The 18,889-nt window shown below is 30.2% G+C and overlaps 1 protein-coding gene across 4 annotated transcripts in view; it reads right to left on the bottom strand.

The window, feature by feature from the left end:
* Nucleotides 1-18,889, bottom strand: part of LOC122498078 (igLON family member 5-like) — a 222,252-nt gene that overhangs the window by 131,090 nt on the left and 72,273 nt on the right. The window contains exons 1-2 of one of the 4 annotated variants that reach the window (XM_043605628.1): nucleotides 8,078-8,446; nucleotides 2,528-2,588 (exon numbers count right to left, since the gene is read on the bottom strand). The exons of 1 other annotated variant lie outside the window; for it this stretch is intronic. The gene's annotated coding sequence lies outside the window, so the exon portion shown is untranslated. Of the gene's footprint in view, nucleotides 1-2,527; nucleotides 2,589-6,722; nucleotides 6,859-8,077; nucleotides 8,447-18,889 lie in introns of those variants that run through there. 2 more of the 4 variants (XM_043605626.1, XM_043605629.1) reach the window with 2 other exon arrangements.

The raw sequence follows: 18,889 nt of genomic DNA, 5'->3' as shown, positions 1-18,889 counted from the left end.
CAGGTACTCGATTGCAAAGTGAAGAACACGTGTTTTTTTCTTAAATATTCTTCATCATTCTTAATAATATTCTTAATATATGGGATGATAAAAAGTGAAAAGTGACAAAACAATAAATATATATAAAATATCTTTTAGTAGTGAAAAAAGTTGTGTGATTAAAATAAGGATAAGGAGGATATAGGTAAGTTTTTAAAAATTATGTTAAATACTACTTTTTAGTGATAAAAATAATTTTTTCTTTTTGTAAGTAATTGCAATTAATAAATAAACATTTTTCCCGTCTAAGTCACTAAAACATAATCTATTTTTTCAGCAATTAAACATATAAAAATTAAACTTATAATAAAGAAATTTAAGTAACTTTCTAGAATCAGTTAAAAAATTCTCAAGTTTGCCTTGTTTAATAAAAATATTAAAATTAATATAATTTCTGTAATACTTTACATGTTTTAATATTTTTTTAATGAATCTTAAACAAGCACCCAGATTTTATTTTTTAAAATATTTAAATGTTGTTTTTTAAAAGAATATTTAGGTATAAAATTAAACTCTGAAAGTTAATAAACAGGTGCTATAATAATTGGACTACAGTTTTAGCATCTGTAACTTTTAGAGTTAAATTTTAATTTTTAGTAAATTTTCTTTTTTTTAAACAGAAACATTAATATTTTTAAAATAAACCGGAATGCTTGTTTCAGCTTTATCCAAAGAAGTGTAACGTCGGAAACGCAACATTCGTATAAATTTTTAAGAATATTAAATGATAATATTCTTTAATTACTTATTTTCGATTCTAGACTTGCGTCTACTAACTCAGGAACGATTCAAATTGATTTTTGTTTAAGAATATTATTTAAGAGGAATAAAAGAATCATTTACACGATTAATGTATAAATGTTCTTTCGGCAGGTAAATAAAAATTATTGTTAAATACAAAAATAGAAAATAAGGAATTTTTATGAGATATTAACAAGAAATATACGAATTAATATTCTTCGGAGTAGAGAAAGAGATGACAAGAAATAGATTTTAGAATAAAGTTAGATACAATCAGAATTCGTCATAACAGCAATAAATCATGTTGATGAGGAATTTTATTAAACAGGAACTTGTGGAAATAAGTTGATCCTTGGCTTCCTTCTCTAGAGATTTGGATTGAACTTGAATAGAACTTGAATTAAAAGTAGAACTCGAACTAGTACTTGAAACAACGAATAACTGATTTATTTTCAAGAAGAACTGGAACTAAGTAATTATTTTTAAGTATTTTTAAAAGAATCAGAACTGTAAGTGTAACTAGAAAATGAACTTGAAAAGAAACTGTAAAACGTAGACTGTGACTGTATGAAAGTTTTTATTTTTATATTCTTGTCCCTTTCTAATTTTGGGTAAGGGCTGGTTTTTGAAATTAAATTATCTCAGGGTGTAAAAAAAGAGGTTGAAAAATTATAATTATTCGATCTCTGAAAAGGAAAATGGCGAAAAACTTATTAGGCCAAGGATGGTATTGGACCCTTCAGCTTTTCAACAAGTTTCTGTAAATATTACATAATTATGTTTTAAAAATAAATTAACATTATTCAGATTAAAGAAAGTTATTAACAATTAATTTTAAACAATAATTATAAAATTTATAAAATAATTACTTTTTAAGAATTAAGAATTTGGATATAGACAAATACTTTTAGATTTGAATAGACGCATACTATTTGCTAAAAGTCTGAAATCATTTAAATGTAAGAGTGCATCGGCGTCTGAGCGATTTAGGGTACGGTCTCATGTTGAGCAGAAAACACAATGCAAAGCAGAATTTCGTGAGAGTGGAAAAATATAAATATAAATAAAAAAAAAAATTATTTAATTATTTTTATAATATAAATATCTGATTATCTCTCTTGCACTCTGTGACGACCCAAATGGTCTCTCAATCGCCGTACTTGCTCGCTGCTGGAACTTTCGCTCAAGCTTTGTGCCTCCCGTCTCGAGTCGTCCCCATCCCCGAGAACTCTTTAATTAATATTGCTCTAAATTTAATTCTCGCGACCGGGTTGTCACAACTCACGAAATTCTGCTTTGCCTTCTGTTTTCTGCTCAGCATGGGACTGCACACTTAGATTGTTGCGCAAGATTGCGAGAAGGTGTCTTCTTATTTATGGAAGATATCTGAAGGATATCTTTAGGTGCAATTTTCTATTATTCTATCTTTAAGTTTTATAACTGTTGATTTATGAGCTTTGTGCGTGTGTAGATACAGTAGTTTATTTTAATTAGCAGAAATGTATCTAATACGGCCAGTCTTGTAAAATGGCCAATTCCCTAGCAGCATCCGAATATTCAGGATGACCTAAGGATATCCGAAAAATACTATATCCGTAGGATGTCCCAAGAATGTCCTGAGATATCTTGAAAAAAACTTATGGATATACAAATTTCCTGATGTGACAAGGACGTCCGTTGGGTATTCCTGAATATCCGTTGCTGTTAGGGTTAATAATAAATCATTTTGAAATAAATATAGACTCACAAAGTTTTCATGTTGATGAATGAAATATCAGAAACTCGACATTTGGCTGTTTACGACTCACCTGTAACAAATAATTTGATAATAAATTAAAAAACGTATCAAATTTACTAAACATTTTTATTTTTAACAGTGTTTTACAGTATCAAATAAATATGAACTAACGTCTTTGCTTCACATGCAGGGGCAGCGACGTTTTTGCTTATATTTTTACCCGAGAATATGTTTAAGCGTTGACAAGCTGAACTTACATTATTTGCCCTATAATTTGAATATTAATAAAAACTTTATATCGTGTTTTAATCTTGAAAATGGTGTTAACTGATTTATCCTTCTAACAATTATGACAATTTAAAAAATCAGTTTTCTGACATCTTTTTAAGAGAGGGTAAGGGATTGCACTTTTGAAAAATCGATTACTTTTTTGTCTTTTCTAATAGTTCAACATCTCAAGAATAATGTCCCAAAATTGGTAGTAAATCGAAGCAAAACTCTTAAAGTTATTTACTAATTAGTCACATGTTCTCTAAAACTGCAGCTCCCTTTAGATAATTTTACGCTCGATCGAGCGACTGTTCTCAGTGATATAATATAATGTCAAGACTTGAAAAAAGAGGCTGAAGACATCGAAGTTGCTGAAAAGCGTCTACTCTATAGAATTGGAAGCGATGATTCAGTGTAAGTTAAAAAAATGTTTTTTTTTACTTTTTTACCTTTTAAAGTATTAAATATGCGTTTTCCTCAAAACCACTTTTTAAAAGTCCGTGCTTCACTGCCATTTGAAAACTACATTAACGATTCATTTCAAACTTAGTACACAACTTTCTACATATAAAATACTTCCTCTCAACGATGAGCTTTACAATTTTTTTACATTAAAGGTGTTTTACATTAAAGGTGTATTTTTATAAAATATAGAAATTTTTCCTAAAAAATAGCTATTTTCATTTCACATGTTCACAAAAAATTTAAAAATAAAAAAAATTATAATAAATTTCAAAATAAATTGCAAAATAGTATTTTTTGCACACTGAAACCCTTTCCCCTCTTAAATAGTAAACCCTTAAATTTGGCAAATGGACTGGTGATAATCTGTTTCGCCTCAGAAGACTAACATTTTTGTTTGCATTACATGTAAATTTTTCAGAATATAGTGTTGAATTAATGTCGATGGACATTTTAAAAGGATGTGTTTGATAAGCGGACATCTCAGCGGACATAATGAGCCAGGTGATGGGAAAAATGAAAACAACTTAACTTTCTCAGAAATAATTATATTTGAAAGCGTACAATGATAACAATAGAAAAAAACAAATTTACTTATGATGAATACCACATGGGGCTAGGATTCATGTGAGAAACCTGACTACATTGAGATGTCAGAAAAACGAAACTCCACAATCCAGGATAGATCTCAGATGAGGGTAGCCTTATCCCTTTTCTTGCACCTTGAGTCTTTCCTTGTTAAACTCAAATGTTGTCACACCTCTTGGAAGGTTGATGGTTAACTGAAAAGTAACTGAACTCTACCCAACAATCGCATCACCGCAGGTAGTCCAAAAAGGGGACAGGGGCCTGTCCGTAGAGAGGCGGAATGGCTGAATTGGTCAGAAAAATAGAGAGAGAATATATCTAAAAGGGAGAAGGAGAAGAGGCCTGAGGGTTTTTTTTAATAATTAAAGCCAGGTAGGAGGAACAAATGGATCAGGTAAACAGCTCAATCTCAGGGTCAATGTGCAAAAACAATAATTTTAATAATGTTTAGAAATAATATCCTCGATACCCATAACAAGCGGTTTTTAATAGAATGTCTAACAGGATGAATGAAGTAGATGAAAGAATAAAAGAGATTGATGAAGTAGGAGAGTACTTAGAGAAATTGCTAAAAATGGAGAAAAAGTGGAATTTAGAGTGGATGAAAGAAAAGGAAAACATGTGAAAGAGAATAGGTGAATTATTATAGGTGAATTATAAAAATGTCTAAAAGAAAGAGGTGGAAAAGAAATTTGAGGGATGTAAAAATGAGAGTATGAAGTTGAAAATGAGGGAATTATTGAGGCGAGTGGATGTAATTGAAAGAGAAAAAAGGAAAAAGAAAATGAATATTGTGATCAGAGGTATGAATGTTGGAGGGTAAAAAAGAAGTGGAAAAAGTGTTTGCATGGGTGGGAGTCAGTGTACATGTCAAGACGGTACAAGCAATAGGAATGGGTGAAATGAGTATAACAAAGTTATAGTTGGTGGTGCTGGGTAGTGAGAAAGAAAAAATGGATGTGATGAGATTAAAAGAGAGACTGAAAGGAAGTGTGATAAGAATAAATGAGAATAAAGTGTGGAGAGAAAGAAGAATAATATGGCTGTTGAGAGAGAAAGACAGAATGGGCAATTGGAACTGGAAACGGAAGCCCTGGCACTGGCGGTTTTTGATCAGTTAGGTTACCTCCTTCAGAGTGAGGTCGAAGAAATGACGTTGTCCAGCGGGAACAGAATATGCAGTAGATTTCCTTCGAATTGTTTTCGGGCCAGCCAAAGTGAAAGGTCCGGAGTCCAGGTGTCGAATTATTGATTTGACGTTGAAGTCGAAATAATGCAGTCCTTAGTAAAAATAGAAATGTGCCTCGCATTAGAAATTATCTCCTTGAATGAATTCTTCTTGAATGAACTTGACAGAGACTTGAAGAATGCACTTGGTACTTGAAGAGATTTTGGGAACTGGAGTCGTAGAATAAACTTGATGACAATACACAACTTGATAACTTGGTCGCGGTTTCTGGACTGATACGAAGACGCGAAATGGTGACTTGTGTCTAGTTAAGTTGAAGGCTCTTCCTGTACTGACGAAGAACGCAGGTTTCTGTTTTGAGCGTGACTTCTGGACTGCTTAATTCGGCAAGGGTGGCCCCTGCTTTTATACTGTTCCTTTTGCAAAGGGACGTCATACCACCCACTTTTATTACATTTTGGGTCAGAACGCACTTATTGATTTAGTTTTTAATTCCTGTATCATAGGTGGGGATACATTAGAAAAATGGCAAGATACACATGACCATATTTACCATTTGCTATCCAGACAAAGACTTCTGATCAATACTTGCTTTGATTAGAAGAAAAAAAGGATTCAGATTCTAACTTCACAGAATATTATTTTATAAATAGACAATACGTCGCAATCACGTGACATTTGTAAGTAACATAGGATATTGTGAATTATAATGAATGAAAGAATAATAAAAATTTTATAGAGAAGACTTTTTTGTATACAACATAATTAATTGAAGACTACAATTCGTTTAATTAATGTCCGATTTTAGAGTGCTTTTTTATCGATATGCGGTAACGAATCAGCCCCTATTTCCGCAAGGAACAAGTTGAGTTTCAAATGTAAATTTGCAATAACGAGTACGCCGCAATTTGTAACGAACATGAGGAAAGAGGTTGTGTGGGTGGTGGTGCAGAGGTGGCGATTGCAAAGCTTGGGAGTAAAACGGCGATTTGTTAGATCGTTCAGCCTCGTTTTTCTAAAATTGGGTCGCACCTGCAATTTTCTCCTCGTATCCGTTCGTTTTCTCTTTTTTTTCACATATAAACCCAATCAGAGTTCAATCTTTTATGGGTACACAGCAACACCAACAGAGTAATACTCCATCTCTTCACGATGACGACTATATATGTATGAACTTTAAAATTATTTTAAAAATTGGTACAAACCACAAACAACCTATTAGATCTTTAGATTCGAAACTGATCTTAAAAAATAAATTATGCATTTTGATTAGCAAGAAAAATTAAATTGCACGCAAACACTTTTTCATGTTTCTTTCTTTCCATTCTATAATGCAAAAGTCATTTCAAGGTGAGAAGATTATAACTAATATTTCTTTCTTAAATTCAAATATGATAAATTTTAAATACATAAATTATATTAATTATACAGTAAACTTTTTAAATTTTTTTAACTAATTTAGTTTAGTTCAGATTTTTAATTAAAACTTCTAATATTAAAAAGTTTTTTCTAACTTTTCTATTTAATTTTTATTCTTTCATTATTAATAAAATATTTTAATTAAAGATTCTTAACTTGACATTACTAATAATTAAGGACTAAAAAGGGATACGAACCTATTATTAATTTTTATAATAGTATATAGTTTTATTTCTTCTTAAAAAAGACATGGAGTAAAAATGAAGGTGAACTTACAGAATTGCACCCCAACACAAAAACTTTTCTATTGGGGTTGTTCATGCTGCATTATTTAAAAATATTGTAAGAGTAACAATTATTGAGCCTTTCAATTCTATATAACTCTCCGGAGGTTTCCGCTCAAGTATTAATATCAGTCGGGTTACAGTTATATACTGCACGATAATTTAATATACAGCAAATACTTTTAAAAATTGAAGAATTTTATGTGCAGAGAAAAAAATAAAACTTGCGGTTTTACGATTGGCGTTTTTTTAATAACAGTGGCAATAAAAAATGTAACAAGTATTAGTAAACCACTATTTTTCTTTTCATTGTGAAAGCAATGAAAAATGTTCTTAAAAGATCTCAAAAAATGTAACAATAAGTCCTGTTTATTTCAGTTCGACGTGATTCAGTTTTTTGATAATCTTATTTTATAAAAAGTATGAGAAATACTACTGCGCGTTCCATTTTTCCTGATAAAGAAAGTAATATATAACATAAATTAAAGTAAGTTTTATTTCTTTTTTTATATTTATATGTCAGACAAAAATTTTAAAAGTTGATAGATTTGATTAACAATTTTTACTCAAATAAGTCAATGCAATCCATAATATGTCTTATTATGAATATTGAATAAATATTGAATCCGACATTTTTAGTTTTCAAAAACTAATACCGGATTCGTAATCAGCGACCACGAAAACCCCCGAGTAACGAATTTTAAGCGAGTTCAATGGATTTCTCAAAAACGTGTCCGCCATATTGGATCCGCCATTTTGAATTTGTAAAAACTAACACCGGATTCGTAATCAGCGACCCCAAAAATCTTTTAGTACCAAGTTTCATGAAAATTTATTCACAACAAGGTCTTACACATATTCGGACTATTTTGTTATATTTTAGCTACACACCGAAGGGGTTAATCCCTCGCTTACAACTTTTCAGAAAGTTTTTTAAATGAGCTAATATATAAAATATTTGTTACTCTCATGTGTACTGTCAACAAATTTACAAAAGTTATAGAAGCTAATTAAAAAGAAAGTTTCTTTACTTGAAAGAAATCCAGTTCTAATTAAAGGTATAATTTTAAAATACTTGCAAAGTTTTCAAACTCATTTTGTTTTTAGCAGAGAATAACTGCAATTTAAGTAATGTTTCCCAAAAAAAAACTTTTTTTTTTCATTTTAAAACAAAAGAAACGTAAAAATAGGAATGATAAATATGTGTCGAGTTTAAAAAAACAGATAAGAAGAAAAAATATTGTGATTTCGAAAATTTATTTAACGCGCACAACTTTTATCGTGAAGAGAGAAGGTATATAGTATAGTAGAAAAATAGAAATGAAAATAAATTCTCATTTTTCTTACACTACCAAATCCGCAAAAATGAATCTCTGCAATGTACTGTAGCAGCTGTAACGCATGCGTTTCACAGCGTTGTGAATTTGAGGTATAATTTGTTTCTTATCCGGCGCCATAAATCACTTCTATTCACGATGCTGACTTTATCACAAACGTGCATTTGGCCGATCGCACGTCTGTTCGAAACTACATGTCGTCAAAATGGTGCGGTTGAGGAAGTGAAGCTCCAATTCTACCTTCATATTGAACGTAGCGTATTTAGAGTGAGAGAGAGAAGATCTCGAGAGCGTTAGATCAGGAATGTGTTTTATTGCTTCTCTGATACGTGAAAATAGAGGCCACCTGATGACGTCACACAATAGGAAGCCGCTGTACCATTATTAATCATCTCGCTTCAGCAATACTGCCAAGTTTCCAACGCCTCCCACCAATGTTCACACATTATATGGACCTATACAACCCCTTACCCAATATCCTTTGAGGCGTAAAATATCATTTTATATTTTTTTTTAATCTTCAACTCAACTGTGGGTTCGCCAATATCGCCCCTGTTCGCAGATGAAGATATGTGATATCATCATCATGGATGATCTCGAAAGTGATTGTTTGAATAACTTAAGAAATTAATATAATTGTAGACCAGCTTTTTATTTCAGATATACTATTTTTTGATAAACGAGAAGAAAAAATATGTAAACTATTTAAAAAAAACGATTTTTATTTTTTAGTTAATAAAAGTTCAATTAATAATAAAATGCTTTTAGGTATTTTAGTTTATAGTATTTTTGTACAAAGGGAAAAAATGTTTATGGTCATGTTGGTTATAATTTATTTGGATTCTGAAGATTGTTTATCAGAGATGATTAAAAATATTTTCAAAATATGGGTCAAAAAAGCAATTCAATGCAAAATATTATAAGCATTGCTTGCGATAACGCAAACAAACACTCAACCGCAAATGGTAGGATGTAAAAATTACTTTTTTTACACATTGAAATCAGGCTGTGTAGTATGTACAGTTGCTATTCTGATATATTGCATCTGTCATTCTTCAAATTTAATTGCAAAAGAGAGTTCCAATAAATATTCACTTGATTATTATTGATGTAACATGCATTTCAAATGTGAACATGATACAGATTTAAATAACGAGATGGAATGTTTTGAAAAAACTTTTTCCTGATGAAAATGTAAATCAAACAAGCTGCTTTTGAAACAGATGTCCAATTGTGGTCTAATTTAACAGATTTGAAATTAATAAATGGTGAAAGGTTTTAAATTTGCATACATTGATTCAAAAAGTTTTCAGTTTATTTCATTACAATACAGCTATAGAATCGATTGTTTTCATTCACTATCAGTATTAAATCAAAGAAGGATAATAGAATGAAGTGAATATTCTAAGTTCAATTTGTATATTTTGTGGCAGTTTACAAACTCGAAACCTTAACTCTCCTTCTTTTGTATTTAACGACAGACATTTCTATCTAATGAAATCTAAAAACCTGTGAAAATACAAAGGATAACGTTTTTGTCAATATAGTTGTATCTTAATTGACATTTGAAAATTTTGTATTTCACAGTTATAAAAAATTGTCAATATTTTTTCAGATTTAATTAAACTTATAACAGTAGGGGAATGTCTTTATAGATGGAACGGCTCCATTAATACACCACCTTTCTGATTTTTATAAAACCGAAGGCTGTTCAAATATCTGTGTTAATAAATATATAACACCGCAAAAAATTTTTTAATATGATTCCGTAGTCTATAGACTCATTTTTCGCTTTATAAAAGCCACATGAAAATAAATTGTGTTCGAAAAAATCGTAAAAGTTTCATAATCTTTTTAAAGATTAAAAAACTTGACAATTTTCACTATTTTATGAACAATAAAATTGTTTAGTCATTTATACATTCATTATCATCACTGAAAAATAATTTGCAATTATTTAAATGTTGAAAATAATGTTAATATGATATTACCAATTGTTTACGTTTACCATTGGTGGATTGGCATGACATTTGTTACTTGCCAACAATACTTGTATTTAGGGTCTTTGATTACGAATTTTTATAAACTTTCAAAATTTAATATGGCGATCACACGATATCAGATATTTTTTTAAATTGGTATTTTTTCGTGAAACATGTTACCTATGGGTTTTTGATTACAAATCTGAAGTCAGATTTTGAAAATTTATTATGAAGGATTCAATAAATTTATGTAACGGTTTTTTTTAAGTTCACTCGGCTTGGTTCAACATCCCTTTTCAGCATCTAGCAAAAGTCAGCTATCATATTTACGTCCCATCTGCCTTGATAACGGCGCTCCATTTCTTTAGGGTCTTGATGAAATCTCTAAATGGAATCCTAAATTTTCAGAGAAGTTATCTAGATGTGCGTCGAAGAGATGCAGTTTCAAATTTATCAAACATTCAACATTTTAGAAGTTTGTAATCATAATAATATGATTATTATTAGAAATATTATTAGGATACTAAAAACCAAAACGGCGCGCGTCGCGCTCCCACTTCTGATCATTTGAGACAAAAGAAAACCTTAATTTAAGAACACAATAATTATGCAAGATTATTTCACTAATTGTGATCTGATGACTTCTGATCACTTATGATATTTGATATATATTTTTTTATTGTTTTGTCACTTTTCACTTTTTATCATCCCATATATTAAGAATATTATTAAGAATGATGAAGAATATTTATGAAAAAACACGTGTTCTTCACTTTGTAATCTGTAATATTCATCATATGTATCAAACTCCATAAAAAAATTGCTGTTTTTCTATTAATGATTATTAGAATATTATTAGGAAGTAATGATCATTACTTCCTGTTTCTCGCTTTTGTGATTCCATAGATAATTTTCAACAAATTTTTTTTTTAAATAATCAATGCTGCTCTCTTGATTCTGCTAATCTTGGTAACAAATATCTCATCTTTCAACATATTCCTAATTTGTGTTTCATCAAAAATCCCTTCCTTTAGTTTGAAATTAGAGATCTCTGTGAATTTTTGTTTTAGGTATACAAAAGAGTGTCTTCTTATACCTGAACCCTTAAAAAACTGTTTGATGTTCCAAGTTTAATGTGCGAGGATAAAAACAGTGCCTTCAAAGGGGTAAACCAGTGACATTTTAGTCATATTTTTTGCATTTGGTACAAAACTTTTTGCCATAACTATTTAGAGATTCTTGCAATCTCTACTCTTCCACAAACACAAAATATTGTGTTTTTGAGACAGGGTTTTCAGATTGGTCGATTTGAGTTGCAAAAATTCGACTTTATTTTAGGCTATTGTGCCATGTCGCAAATTAGTCGATTTGCTAAATTTGGTGGACTTGTGAAAGTCTAGTATATATGAAGAAAAAAAATTATAGAAGCTATCTGTGTCCTTTTAATCAATAAGAATTTTCCATTAGAATAATTTCCAATGAATCGGAAGTTCCAATTTGCTAAACACTTCCCGTTTCTTTTTTCTATCTAATATTCACGTCGCGTCAACACTTGGTCGATACTATTCTTAGGCAACTTTCACCATTTGCGACAATTTAATTCATTATGATTTATTTAAAACTAATTATTTAATAAATAATAGTTAATTAACTATAAATCAACTAATTATTATTAATTATTTATGTTTTTAATAAAATTATTATCAATCATTAATTAATTTTTTATATATAATTAAAAATCCTAAGCTATTGTCAAATAGTTAATTGATTTTGGTTAGATAAAAGTTAAAAGTAGGATTAAAATCTCAAAGTAAATATTCCAATTGTTTAAGATTATTAAAATAATTAAAAATTAAAATAACGATACAGTTTAAAAGGTGCGGCGATTTTGGTCGATTTAAATATGTTGCGACTTTGTGAAACTTTATGTGTACAATGCTTGCTATTTCAACCTCTAATCTGGCAATGCTGTTTTAAAAAACCTCCACGTTGTCCATTATGTTTTAATATAGTAATATTACGCCAAAAGATTAAAAAATAATTTATAAAGCTTCAAAATTTAATTTTTATTTCGTTTTCTTTACAAGAAAGAAAAACATGCACAATTAAGTTTAGTTTTAACTTAATTTAAAATCACGAGTACATAATTCTTCTGTTCTCTTGGTGCATTGTTAAGAAATGTTGAATTCAGTGCAATTTTCATATAGCCAAACATAACGCAGACCTTCAGTCAGCATAGTTTGATGTAACTGTCTCTACAAGCAACACAATGATAGTCTTCTCAAATGTCTGTGAAGCTGAATCCAGAATTAGAGAGGGTGCGCACCGACGTTCATAGCTATAATAGTTGTACTATATAGCATGCTTTAGTATAACTATATGAACATTGAGGAAACACCCTCTTCTATTGAGAACTCTACTTCAGATAAATCAGATACTTATTTTCTGAAAAAACTTGACAGTATTTCTGATAGTCTTCTTGGAGTATTTTTAACTCGCATATTAGTATTTTTGTGGACACTGTGACATAGGATGTCTTTAGAACATCCTTAGGACGTATATGTTCATTCGAAAGAATGATATAGAACATCATGAACATCATATTATGTCTGAAACATGTCTCTATTCTTATATTCGATTTTGAATTTCTTATTTAAAGATTGACTAACTTTATTTAAAAAAATTTGAAACCCTAAACGTGAATCAACGCAAGAAGGAATTGAAAAAATAATCGAGGACGATAATTCATTACAAATTTTGGAATGTAAGTTTAAGAAATAAATCAGCATTCTAAGTGCAATCTGGGACATGGAGAAGAAAGAGTGGATATCAAAGTTAATGTCATTTTCCCATTGCAGCTCTATATAAAAATCTAATCGACTTTGACACCGCCTTCATGAATATTTTAAAGCAGGAAAATAAAAATAGATTTTTTAGAAATCCTTTACCAGAAAGATCCCTTAAAACTACTATTTTTGAGAAAGTTGTAGCAGAAACTAACATACATTTTTATACGTCATTCAATTGATTTAAACGACTAAAAATACTTCACAGTTTTTATAGCCAGTAAAAGCTTTAAAAATAGTATTTTTTAAATTAATTATTTAAAGGATTCCTATTAAAGATTTCTCTATTTTTCACGTCCATATATTTGAGAACTCAGAAATAAATAAAGCTAAAATTATAAATATTACTTTAATTTAAAACTATATCAAAAAATAAAATTATATTTATCTCTTTCAAATAAAAATTATGCAGATCAAGTGAATACTTTATACAGGATTTTCAACAAGAATTAAAGAAAAATCCCCTGCCTTTTCTTGACTAATGAATAATGATAGAAACAAACGGTAATAATAATCTTTTAAGTTTTGTTAGTTTAAAAACATTTTTAGTTCACAACAAATTTTTTATTTTTTGTTTACATTCATAGAAATTTCCCTGCCTTTGAATGAATTTCTCTGACTTTTTCCTGACCAACAAAATTGCCTGACTTTCCAGATCGTTAGACACCCTGTTTATATTATGATTAATATTTTCTAATTTGAAATATGAAGTGTCCCACGAACGGTTTTTATTCGTCCTGAAAAAGTTAGGAATGTTTCTTTTCCAACGGATCAACAGTATTTTTAATAGTCCGCAAGAAGTCAATAGTGTTTTTTTCCACTGGATGCTAAATTGTGTTATTCTTGCACACGAAGCTCATGGGTGTTTTTTCGTAACACCCATCCTAGTGGAGTTAACTAAAATTCTGTTGTCAGATTTACTATAAATGAAAACAAATGAATAGTGAAAGTGAGATTAATGAATAGAGTTTCTTACGGGAAGTGACATTAAAATACATAAAAATCGATTACTTCTCAAGTCATAGTTCTAGATTGTCTATATCTCTTCTGTACATTCCCCGCAATTTTAATTAAATTTTGTTAACACTGTTCTGCAAATACCATTCAAAGACAGAGCCAAGAAAATATTTAAGGCTTTGGCTAAAATGTTATATGTCTTTAAAAACTTTTACGAAATGGTGTGTTTTGTCACCTAAGTGGCGATATATAGAATTGCACTGAAAAAATGTAGCCTACCAAATTGCGATAAGTGAGGACAGATCGCTTACGGAGCCACTTTTATAAATCGTCCCGCTGAAAACCCCCACCCATCTTATAGAATTCACGCCACCCGTCGATAGTCTACACGCCTCGTCGCCTTTCTTGGCGCCCTTTCCGCGAAATTCTACGAATTTCCCCGAAAGAACCCACAGACTACTTCGCATGTCGCTCTTTCATTCGACGCAACTTTTATTCAGGAACCTCAACCCACTCAATAGAAGCTAAAACATGGGTGTTTTTTTATGTTTTCGGGTTTGCTAATTATGAATCTGAAATCAGATATGCAAATTGAAAATCTCGGACAATAGAAATTAAAAATCTTGTTACTGATTTTGAGTATGATATCTGATTTTCAATGTTCAAAATAGCACATCTAATTTCAGCGCGATCCGTTGAATATTCCCCAAATTACATTCAAGTTTGTAAATATTGTCGGAGCGTCTATCTCTTTTTACCTGCCTATTGTAAATGAACAAAACCAAAAAGAAATTCTAGAAGGTCCGCCAGTTTAACATTTGAAAAACTAAATTCAGATTCGTAAATAATCAGTGACACCAAAAACTCCCTAGTGAGATATGTCAGTAAATTTAAAATACGTCTAAGGGTTTTGGCCAGGTTTTTGCATTTTGGCCCAAGTGCCTTACCTTCTAAACGTAAATATAGGAGAAGGGAAAGAAGAAGCGAGTATGCAAGCCATGTATGCAGTTTATACAAGCAGCCGGTTGTATAAACTGCTGACGTTTGATGGCTAATAACGTAAAAAGTAATGGATATAAACCATTTTATACTTTTGCATATGAAGGAGCTATTTAAAATCAATCGATTAACATCAATAGCTGCAAATTGACGTTTTGGACCTAATACATGTTCTTTCGTAGACTTATATTTTATCATTTGTTATACTATATCAATAAAGTCATTGCCCTGTATACTTCCTGAATCAGCAGAAAGTTTAAGGATTGGTGTGTAAGGAACGGTCAATAAAACTATGCAATACACCCCGTCAGCTTTAAAACGCTGAATATTTATAGACATTACAAGAACTTAAATATTTATTATATCACGCACTCTTCAGTACTAGAGCCTTTCTATAGACTTTTTACTACCACTTTTCAAATCGTTATTTTACTTTCGTTTGAATTCAGTTAAATGAAAATTTATATAACAGAAAAATTATACAATCAGCTCAAACAGTCTTTACACAATGTTCTGCAGCAATTAGGTCTCTAAGAAATTATTTATCGAAAAGATAAATAATTACTTTTCTTAGTAGATTCACTTTTAATGTATCCACCAAGAACTACGGTTCACACGAAGAATTACGGTTATTACTGTATTTTTATTAGATTTACCAAAGTGTCTAACAAACACTGCGTTAAACTAAATTTTTTTGCAACTCTGGCGTTTACCTATACCTGTACAGCATACTAAGTTCTGCCTTATAACTCAGTAGTCAGTAAATTGACCATTATTGCCTTAGGGCAATAAAGTGTACTTTATTGACCAGTTGGGTTATATGGAGGAACTTATCATAGACCAGCACATGTGGTGTATAGTGATCGTAATATATCTTTGTTGCATGAAGTATAATATGCACCAGGTATCATCGTTCGACTATAAAAACGCACCTATGACATTTGGTGCATAACATACTGTTAATCGAGCAAATAGATATTTCTCTAAATTGCAGTAAACAAAGCAAAGTTTATGTGACTTCAGATAGAGAGTGATATATAGCTGAATATGATCATCTGTATTTTGTCATTCTTCTATTGGTTCCCCACTTACATGAAATAACAATTTTATCACATTGAACCAAAAGTGATCAAAGTAAGTCGTATGTCGTAAGTTCCATTTGCAAAATAAACCTATAAAGGGTAACACCCTTGCCGAATTAGTCAGTCCAGGAATCGTCACCAAGTTAACTAGTTGTATACTGTCATCAAATTTGCTCTTCGACTCCAGTCCAGAAAATCTTTTCAAGTACCAAGTGCCTTCTTCGAGTCTCGTCCTGGTCAAATTCATTCAAGAAGATAATTTCTACTGCGAGGCACATTTCTGTTTTTCTAAGGACTACATTACCTCAACATCAATGTCTAATTAATAATTCGGTCACTCCTAGGCTGTGGGGTGTTTTATTTAATTTACATCGACACCTGGACTCCGGACCTTTCAATTTGGCTGACCCGAAAACAATTTGAGGGAAATCTACTGCATTCTCTGTTTCCGTTAGGAGGTATCTCTTGTTGGGTCTACGACTTTAATAATTTTTAAAGGTGAGCAACTAATACTCTTAAATTTTGTCCCCATTTAAATGCTCGATTGATTCCACAAAGTTCTAATTTTGTTTCAATGTCCCTGAAGACATCTGGATCTACTCTTTCTCTCTGATTCTAATTGTAAAAGATTCAAATAAAAACTTTAATAATTTAATTTCAATTTAACGGTTACTCTTCCTTAAAAGCTGTCCCTTAATACCAGAGCCTTCCGTTCTGTGAATAAATCAGGTTTGAATCACCAATACCGGACAATTTGAATATATAAATAATTTTAGGATATGTTGTTTTCCTTCTGAGACTTTTTATATTGCTTCACTTGCTCTGATAATAATTCGCCAAAGCAAGTATAAACTGTTTTGATTCCGTGAAGGTTCTAACGACTTTAAAAACAGATACTATAGCTACCTTTATTATAAGCGCAGGCTTTCGGTTTACAATTTCACAATTTATGATGTTTCAACGCACGAAGGATTTTGTTACGTTTGAACTCATAATGAAGCAAAAATGAGTCAAATGAAGTGGCGAGTTGTTTGCTTCACTATATTAAGGAAAAGGTTTTGAAGGATTTAAATACTTTTATTAATAATCAGATAATGGAAAATGCTAAACTGACAAAGCTGTGTTATAAAGATATAAAAGTTAATTACATTATGATGTACGACATTAAGGATTTATTGGACAAAATGAACTGCTCGAAGACCAGTAAATAAGAAAAAGAGCCCTTCGAATATCTCTGCAAATTTTAAAATGGAAGCAAGTATCTGTCTCAAGAGAAAAAATCAATCAATTTGAATATAAAACTATTTTCGATAAAAATTTTAATACACTTGTCAATAGAACATAAAGAGATTACGCAAATGTGAAGATATATATTCCAAAAACTTTATGTCAAAAGAATATGATTCCAAGTGAATACCACGGATATTATAGCTCATTTTCAACAAAAAAAATCAAACGATAACGATTGATGTCGGTGTGAATATGAAAACTAAAGCCTAGATTTGAAAGAAATATTTTAAATTGACGTTATCGATAACATGTTAATTTTACACTTGAAATTTTATTATTGTATTTGAAAAAATACTCATTATAGTATTATAATAATTGTAATAATAATTATATAATATACCTGATAAATAAATTATAATATAATTTCCAAACAAAGTTTTAAAAAATTATAGCAAAGCGTTATGTAACAAGAAAAATAATTAAAAAGTTTGCTACTGTTTGAATTAGAATTATATTGATTAGCCTGCTTGAATTAGAGTTTTTCTGTACTCAACTTAATATTACACCAACTATTGATTAAAAATATTGTAGCATAGGGAATTTTCGCTTTAAATTATATAGCATAACTTTCTGAGACAGTTTATTTGATTTTGTTTGTCAGTAATATTTTGCCTGTAGACGTTGATAATACGGATACACTTCCATAAATTCAAAGGGTAGTTTTAGCCTTTTAAACTGGATCATGTCCGTTAAAAAATAAGTGCTCATTTTTTGTAAGTTCTACAAATGTGCCAAGTTTCAAGATAATCTGCGATTTACATTTTCTGAAGTTTACGTGATGTACTTCAGAAGACTCTATTGCCCTTTGTATGATTACAAATAAGACGCTTAATTTTATTAATTAAAGGAAATGACATTAAAATCTATAAAAAATTTTGTTTAATATTTTAAAAAAATTAAAATTTAAAACAAGTGTTACATAATATATTAACAATAAACAAGAATTTTTCTCATTTAAAATAATTTAAATAAAATAATTTATTTTTTTAGGATAAATATAAAAATGATGAAAATAAATTTATATTAAACATTCCATTTGGTGTATATGTTTAATGCAATTATGGATCACAACGAATTATCAAAAACTATACAGCAGATCTGTATCGTTATTATATTGGAAATTGAGAATAGATTGAGGACATTTTCAGATTTCCTACTAGGTTTTTTTTTATCTATTAAACTCCAGGAAAAAGCGAGGTCTGTAGCTGCAGCTTGAACGAAATTACACATTTTAGAGCCCGCATACCTCGATTATATATACTTTTTACATTCCCTGAGATCGTTCACTTTTTACTTTTGTCGCTACGTTCCCTCTGTTTTATTTTCTCGTACCTTCAATATGCCACTGGAGAAATATCCTGCCATTCTTCACCTCTGCTTTTATTGAATTTACTGCTCGGTTTATAACATTCGAATGCATTTTTTACTGAGCTATGAAAGTACATATTTGAAATATTTGATTGCCATGTTATTTAACAAAACTTCTTTGCTGTCCGTGAAGAAATTTAGCATTTTTTAAATCTAACACCGGATTCGTAATTAGCTGTTCTAAAAACCCTCGAGTAATAAACTTCAATCGAATCCGATGAATTTAAAATTTCGTCCGTCATATTGGATCAGCCATTTTGAATTTTTACTCTTCTTTCTGATAACTTTCAATACATTT

This window comes from Leptopilina heterotoma, unplaced genomic scaffold (assembly GCF_015476425.1).
Source record: "Leptopilina heterotoma isolate Lh14 unplaced genomic scaffold, ASM1547642v1 Lhet_142, whole genome shotgun sequence".
In the NCBI taxonomy this organism is placed as follows: domain Eukaryota; kingdom Metazoa; phylum Arthropoda; class Insecta; order Hymenoptera; family Figitidae; genus Leptopilina; species Leptopilina heterotoma.
The sequence above is the reverse complement of the archived record's forward strand: the minus strand, read 5'-3'. Positions and strand labels throughout refer to the sequence as shown.